This window comes from Bos grunniens, chromosome 29 (genome assembly GCF_055505025.1).
Source record: "Bos grunniens cultivar Pamir isolate PY7600 chromosome 29, Bosgru_T2T1.0, whole genome shotgun sequence".
Classification (NCBI taxonomy): domain Eukaryota; kingdom Metazoa; phylum Chordata; class Mammalia; order Artiodactyla; family Bovidae; genus Bos; species Bos grunniens.
In genome coordinates, this window is record NC_141193.1 from 20,055,566 (window position 1) to 20,064,078 (window position 8,513).

General features: G+C 41.9%; 1 long non-coding RNA gene across 1 annotated transcript; it reads right to left on the reverse strand.

Moving 5' to 3' along the window:
• Window positions 1-2,029: 2,029 nt before the first annotated feature.
• Window positions 2,030-8,241, reverse strand: LOC147342223 (uncharacterized). Its single transcript, XR_015157744.1, has 2 exons — window positions 8,001-8,241; window positions 2,030-4,599 (listed from the first exon to the last, which is right to left on the reverse strand). It is a non-coding gene; the product is annotated as an uncharacterized LOC147342223 (long non-coding RNA).
• Window positions 8,242-8,513: the final 272 nt, after the last annotated feature.

Sequence of the window (8,513 nt, forward strand, 5' to 3'; positions counted from 1 at the left end):
TCTGTTTCAGTTTTCAGTAGGATGTTATAGAAAAACTTGAACAAATTTTTTGGCCAGCCCAATGCAATGGCAACCCACTCCAGTACTTTTGCCTGGAAAATCCCATGGACGGAGGAGCCTGGTAGGCTGCAGTCCATAGGGTCGCTAAGAGTCAGACACGACTGAGCGACTTCACTTTCACGCATTGGAGGAGGAAATGGCAACCCACTCCAGTCTTCTTGCCTGGAGAATCCCAGGGACGGCAGGGCCTGGTGGGCTGCCGTCTATGGGGTTGCACAGAGTCCGACACGACTGAAGCAACTTAGCAGCAGCGGCAGCAGCAGCAATGCATCATTAAGCCATGTGGTGATGGAACAAAGGGGAAAGGGATGCAAAGGAAAAAAAAAAAAAACTGAAAAGATGAAGTGCGAGTTTGTGATGACCAGGTAATATCATGAATATCTAGTACTGGTGTACAGTTGGGAGCTGAAATCACTGTAGGAGAAACCACTGTAGTGGGCGTCAAATAGAGTTTGATCCATCTCTCCCTTGACGTGTAAGCTCTTCGAGTGTGCATTCCGTGTCATGTGTCTTTGTGCCTAGCACAGTGCTTGGTAACATGTAGAAACTAACCAAGTCTGTTGAATTTAACTCCCAACCCAGAGGAAGCAATGACGATACACAGTGTGTACCCAGAATTGTCTTTTGAGCAAGGAAGAGAGTGCAGCATCGTGGGATGGATGGAGTCTTAGACTCAGTCCTGGAGTTCCCATTATCTAACCAAGTGACCTTTGGTGAGGCAAGCAACCTCTTTAACTCTTAGTAAACTGATCTATGAAATAAGGATTTTGAATAAACCTCACTTCCTATGGGAATACTCTATGATTTATGAAATCAGTACTTATTTCCAGGGCATCAGTACAGATTGCCAGTGCTTTTGGGTTCTTTATGCACAACAGACTTCGTGTTTATTTTTTCTAAATTAGATATAGTGTCATCAGTTCAGTTCAGTCACTCAGTCGTGTCTGACTCTTTGCAACCCCATGAATCGCAGCACGCCAGGCCTCCCTGTCCATCACCAACTCCTGGAATTCACTCAAATTCACGTCCATCGAGTCGGTGATGCCATCCAGCCATCTCATCCTCTGCTATCAGAGGGCCTTAAACATATAAGGACCTATCAGAAGAGAGAGCAGGCCTTCTCTCCCTGCAAGGATTCCCTCTGTAGGTCACATCAGTGCCCGAGTGCCAGCTGCAGAGGCGCCTTCAGTGATGAAGACATTTATTCCATTGACCCTTATTCCTGATCCCACCAGTGAATCTTCAACACCCCTTTAACAGCATCTGCTAACCATATGGTCTTTCAAATGCTTTCTATTTTAAGTTCAAATATAACTAGAAAAATAAATAGGTAATGATGCTCCTTCTCTCTCCTCCTCCCTTCTTTTTTCAGCTCAAATTGTGCTTTTAGCCTGACTGTCAAGTGATTCGTGGTTATACCACAGTATGATAGGTTAAAATTGAGTATTAATCACATTAAGAGTAAGTATTTAAAATATTTTCTTATGGATTCCTTCCTTTTACTGTCATATCTACTGTGTGTAGCCAATTAAAGTCATGGGTCTCATTTTCTCTGCTCAAGTTCATTATTGACTTATACCAAAATGGAGAATTTCAGGGATTCCAAAATGTGTATAGTTGAGATTCCAAAACATAAATGTTAGAAATATAGTTTAACAAGCAGCTTTTTAAAAATATATTTTAATAGAATAAGTCTGGATGTTGCACTCAAGAGGCCTGGATTTCATCCCTGCTCCTATTCTTTTTCTTCTGTGTGACCTTGGGCAAATCATATAGTCACCCCGGACCTCAGTTCCCTTATCTTCAAGAAATGAGAATAAAAGTGTCAATCAATCTATCATGCCATTAATATTAAATAAAGAATGTAGGTATATTTTTTCAGTCTGAAAAGCATCAGACATATGGGAGAGATCACAGATGGCAACAATACCAAACATACCCAGACATTCTATGCTTCTATTTCCTTTCAATTATTTTTCCCAGTTTTATTGAGACATAATTGACACAAATCATTAAACTTAAGTTTAAGGTATACAACATAAAGTCTTCCCTGGTGGCTCAGTAGTAAAGAACCCACCTGCCAATGAAGGAGACATGGGTTTGAACAAAATGGTAACCCACTCCAGTATTCTTGCCTGGGAAATCCCATGGACAGAGGAGCCTGTTGGGCTACAGTTCATGGAGTCGCGAAAGAGTCGGACACGACTGAGTCACTAAACAATATACAACTTACAGCTTCGATGCTTTGATACAAGTACATATTGTAACGTGATCACCACAATGTCTAGTCAACATCCATCACTTCACATAGTCACAATTTTTTTCTTGAGATGGGAATTTTTAAGATCTACTCTTTTAGCAACTGTGACCCAGCAATTCCACTTCCGAGTATATATCTGAAGGAAATGAAATCACTATCTCAAAGAGATATCTACACTCCTGTATTTATTGCAGCATTATTTGCAATAGGCAAGACATGGAAACAACCTAAGTGTCCATCTGTGAATGAATGTAAAAAGAAAAAGCGAGATACATATACACTCACACACACAAATACTATTTAGCCATAAGAAAGAAAGAAATCCTGCCATTTCAAACAATACAGATGGACCTTGAGGGCAGTATGCTAAGCATGTCAGAAAAAGACAAATATTATATGATCTCAGTTTCATCTAATGAAATCATGAAAACAGATCTGATTGGTGATTGCCCCAAGATGAGGGATAAAGGATGGGGGGATGTGGTGAAAGTGGTCAGAGGGTACAAACTTATAAGATAAATTCTGGGAATGACATGTACAACGTAACAATTATAGTTAATGTTATTGTATCACATATTTGAAAGTTGCTTCAAATATTTCTGCTATTTATGGTTAGATAATTTCTATCTAAGCTGCCTTATACCAATTTTCCTGTCCTGCAAACCCACATCTTTAGACTTCATTTTAGAATCTGGGAAGTAAAATGTTATTTTTCATTAGGAATCAAAGAACATCTCTTCTGGCTTTTAGTCAAAACTGCACTAAGTGTTGGCAGCTTTCTTGCTAGTTTAAGAGTGTATTTTTGTCCTTCTTTTCCCCACATGCTAGCCTTTGTTGTATACTCTGCTAAGTGTATGTATTCCTAAGCCTTTGTGTATTCAGATTAGTGGACGATGGTCTTTTTGCCCAACTTGGTGCTCACTTGTGTCTACCGAGCCTCAGGTTTCTACAAAAACCTCTATTCTCTAAGCTCAGCACCCAGTCCACTGCTCACCAAAACCTGATCATCACAGTACAGGATGCACAATAATATTAATATACATAGTTATAAATCACACAGACTAGGCACACTTCACAGGCTGAGCTTTGTAAATTATTATATTAGCTAATACATTTTTAGTGAATATTCATTGGGAGCTTACTAGGTATCGGGAACTGTGATCAGTCTTGTTTCATTTGTCACGCACAACTTTGAAAATGGCGCTAGTGGTAAAGCATCTGCCTACTAAGGCAGGAAACACAAGAGACGTGTGTTCGATCCCTGGATAGGGAAGATCCCCTGGAGGAGGAAATGGCAATCCACTCCAGTATTCTTGCCTGGAGAATCTCATGAACAGAGGAGCCTGGCGGGCTACAGTCCATGGGGTCACAAAGAATCAGACACAACTTAGTAAGTAAATAACAACGATGTGGGTTTGAGATACTAAGCTTCCCATTCACAATACCCTGGCTGGGTGGGTCACCCTTACATTTGTCATTACTTCTGAGGGGTTGTTTCTGTGCCATTTGGGGTCTGAGGGGACAGAAATGGAAGTGGACGGATGCTAATCATCCTCTCCTAGGAGAGGAGAGAGAAGAAATTTAGCAGCTCAGGACAAAGCAGTCCTGAACAGGGAGTGGAGTCAAGGCCACTCGAGGTTTATCCACACAAATGTCACCCATCTAGTCAGAGCTTCTGGGGCCTGTGGCTTCTGGAAGAAGAGCTTTCTCACACAGCTCAGCACTGTGAAGTGTCGGCCAGTGCTCAGAAGTTAACCAACTGTGGTGTCAAGGGCGCACCTTCATCAGGGCCTATCTATGCTGATCAGTGCCCTAATGGGGGTCAGCTGTTTCCTGGATAAATCAGGCAGGGCTGTCCTAGGTCACCTGGGCAGCAGACACTCCTGCCTGCCTGGAGAGCTCTATTTCCACACCCAGAGAGAACACAGGTTTTTTAGGAGCACCTGGGATCATATCAGCTGCTCCATGCAGGGGCTGAAAAGAGATGGCTCCGGAGCAGACCCACCTTGTCAGTTCGCAATATTTTTTTTTTTAACTTTTTATTTTATATTGGAGTATAGCCGATTAACAATGTTATGATACTTTCAGGCAGACAGCCAAGGGACTCAGCCATACATATATGTGTATCCACTCTCCTCCAAACTCCTCTCCCATCCAGGCTGCCATATAACATTGAGCAGAGTTTCCTGTGTTGTGCATCCTTGAAGGTCCTCGTCCATCCTTTTCAGGTCTCCAGTGACTGTCCACATCCTGAAATCCATTTGTGGTCATCAGACTGCCTAGTTAAAGAGAAGCATGATTATAAATGTTCTAACAGAACAATGAGGGCTTCCCTCATAGCTCAGTTGGTAAAGAATCTGCCTGCAAGCAAATTCAATCTGCAACAAATAACAGTTATAAAACAAGGGACCTTGGTCAATAAGGTCAAGGGCAAAATCTAAGTGTCTGAGGTTTCTGGGTGTCCGGGGTAGCAAACCTAATGGCCAGCTGTGAGACACAGTCTCAGTGTCACTCAGATCACCTCATTCTGCTAATTCTCTGGGGATAAATGAGAGAGCCCTCAGATTATAAGCTTTTTGGAACTGATTATCTTGCAGGCCCAGGTCAGTCAGGGCAATGAGACACATCAAAGTGGTTCATGTGTGATGTTTATCCCTCTCATTCTACACAAAATACTGCCATCAAATTAATATAACAAACTTGTAACAGTCCATATCGCTGCCTGGGTTTCCCCCGTATAATTCTTATTTCTTCTAATTAGAATGAGACTAACCGAGGCCTTTGCCTTCCACATTTTTGGGGGTATATAATGTACTTTTTTAAAAAGTTTTTTATTTTATATTAGAGTATAGCCAATTAACAATGTTGTGATATTAATAGTTTCAGGTGGGCAGCAAAGGAACTCAGCCGTCCACATGCATGTCCATTCTCCTCCAAACCCGTCTCCCATTCAGGCTGCCATGTAACCTTGAGCAGAGTTCCCTGTGCTATACAGTATGACTTTATTGGTTATCTATTTTAAATACAGCAGTGTGCACATGTCCATCTCAAACTCCCTATCTCTTCCCTCTTATTATGCTGTACTTTTATATATGGCAAACTGAGCTAAAATGTATAGATTTCTTATCAAATTAATGAAATTTAGATGTCACATTATGCTAGCATGTGTAATCAATGACTCAAAGGTGCACTTATTGGCAAAGTGAATCAACCACAAATGCCTTATTTGAAAAGAAAAAGATGTGTGTGTGTGTGTGTGTGTGTATGCATAATCTAATTACAGAAATCTAATTTCCTTAGAATATGTTTTAATTTATAGAATCAATATGTTCAGATTTTGACATATTCCAAATAGAAATTTATTAGAAAATCGTCATTTGGTTTTGAGCCATTTTATTCTTGGCCATATGTTCTGCATATGTTAGGCAGAGAAGATAAGAGGTAGAACGTGACAAAGGGGGACAGCTAAAGCACCTCTCAAAACATTTATGAAAGATTATTAACTTTTAACAGCAGAGCAGAAGCAACATGTAGACTATAATTGTAAATATAGGAAGCAGTTATGTATGTGTAAAACATGCAATAATTAAAATGGCTGCTTTCAGATGACAGGATTATGAGATTCTCACTATTAATACTACCTTCAATGTCATTTTTATACTTTCCATTTAATAAAACTAAAGCACAAAGATCATTCAAAGTTGTCCCTCTGATCTCTTTCCATACTAGATATTAATTCCAAAGCTTGTTCCCATGAGCAGTATTCTGTTCTCCATCTTCTGCCTCTGTTGGTTCAAAACCTTGGCAGCTTCCGGAGGTGGAGGCAGATCTGAAAGTGACCCCCACACAGCGAGAGCAAGAAGAGACTGAAGAAAGAGGCACTACTGCAGACTGGTTTGCTGTTGTTTTTGTTCAGTTGCTAAGTTGTGTCCAACTCTTTGTGACCCTGTAAACTGCAGCCCTCCAGGCTCCTCTGTCCATGGGATTTTCCAAGCAAGAATCCTGAAGTGGGTCACCATTTACTTCTCCAGGGAGTCTTCCTGACCCAGGAATCCAACTCGTGTCTCCTGCATTTGCAGAAGGATTCTTTACCACTTAACCACCAGGGAAGCCATTTCTACCTTAGGAATCCCTATACTCACCCCACCTGGGTCCCAGACCCCAGGGGTTGAATATTCTCTTAGATTGGTTTGCAGGAACAGTTTGTTATCATTGCAATAGAATTCCCTGGGAAGCAGACTCTTACAGGAAGACTAGCATACAGGATTATGGGATAGATTCCAACATGAGTGGCAAGGTAAAGAAAACAGGACAGAGAGAGGTTTAGTTCTAATGCAGCCACAACAAGAGTTTCAACAAATCCTGTGCAGAGCTCTGAAGCTGAGAAGGCCATTCAGAGTTGTCTCAATTTAAGGTATTAAATAAGAAGGCTGGTCCTTTTAAACCCTTCCTCAGTTAGTAATTAGACAAGGGTCACTTCTGGGAGGGAGGAAGTAACAGCTTTGTTTATCCAAGAATAAGTTGTGGAGAGTCATTCAGGCTGCCCAAAATTAGAGTTTGGGGGAATAAATGTTTGATCCAAGAGCGGGGATCTGGTCTCTGAAAGGGGACCAGGTCTTCTAACTGATAATTTGCCAATATGCTTAACACCTGTTAATGTGTTAAACTAATTAATGTGCTACTTGTTTGCCTACGTTTTCAGCAGTTGTGAGTAGTATGCATGTGTAGGTGAGTAAGTGCATTGCATTTCAAAGTATATAGAGATATCTGAAGAGACTGTGGTTGAAATATTACCAGTGTGTATCTCCAGGTAGTGGGGTTTTATGTTGTGTGTGTGGGGTTTTTTTTGTTTTTTGCATTTTTTTAAACATATTCTTGAATTTCCTAGATAAAAATTTCAAGAAATAAGGCTATGAATTAAAAAACAAATAAGCAAACAAATAGAAGACAATAAGAAAAACAAACCAAAAAAAATATTTTTTTGGAGTGGCCAAGATAACATAGGGCCTTCCCTGGTGGCTCAACTGGTAAAGAATCTGCCTGCAACGTGGGAGGCCTGGGTTCAATCCCTGGGTTGGGAAGATCCCCTGGAGAAGGGAACGGCTACCCACTCGACTATTATGGCCAGGAGAATTCCATGGACTGTATAGTCCATGGGGTCGCAAAGAGTCAGACAGGACTGAGAGACTTCCACGTTCAGGATAACACAGTAGTGGAACCCTGAGTTGCCTTCTCTCAGAAGCACGCCGAAATCACAACTGTCCACAGAAAGCCATCAAAACAAACAAACAAACAAGAAAATCTGGAACCCACCAGAAAAGATCTCTGACCACCAAAGGCAGGAACCACAAGAAACCACAAGCAGACACGGGTAGGAGGAACAGACACCCAGTATCCTCAAACCCCGCACCAACAGGTGGGCGACCTACAAACTGGAGGGTAATTACATCCTCCGGAAGGTCTCCCACAGGAGTGAGAGTTCAGAGCCTCCCATCAGGCTCCCCAGCCCGGCGGTCCAGCACCAGGAAGATGCGCCCTCAGAGCATTTGGCTTTGAGGCTTAGCAGGCCTTTATTGCAGGAGCTCCCAGGACTGAGGAAAACAGAGGCTTCAGTCTTAGAGGACGTGAACAAAATCTCACACAGAAGCGGTAATTTGATAAGAGCGTGGGCCAGCCCTACCTGCGGGTCTTGGAGAGGCTCCTGGAGAGGTGGTAAGGGGTCGCCTGCAGCTCCTTCCAGAAACACAGACACTGGCGGCAGCCATGTTTGGGAGCTCCTTCTCGCGAGAACTGTGGACTGGTAGGTGGAGCTTTAACAACAGGGAGGAGTTGCTGGATGGTTTATCTCAGGGGAGCCGCAGGACAAGTAGATCTCTGCACCCACCCACCAGAATCTTAAAAGATCAAAGAGTGAAGTAAGTCAGAAAGAGAAAAACAAGTATCATATACTAATGTTTGTATGTGGAATCTGAAAAAATTGGTACAGATGATCTTATTTGCAAACTAGAAACAGATACAGACATAGAAAACAAACTTTTGGATACTAAGGGGAAAGGGCAGTGTGGGAGGGATTGGGAGACTGGGGTCGATATACATACACTATTGATACTATGCATAAAATAGATAACTAATAACCTACTGTATAGCACAGGGAGCTGTGCTCAAGTGGTGGCCTAAATGGGAGGAAAATCCA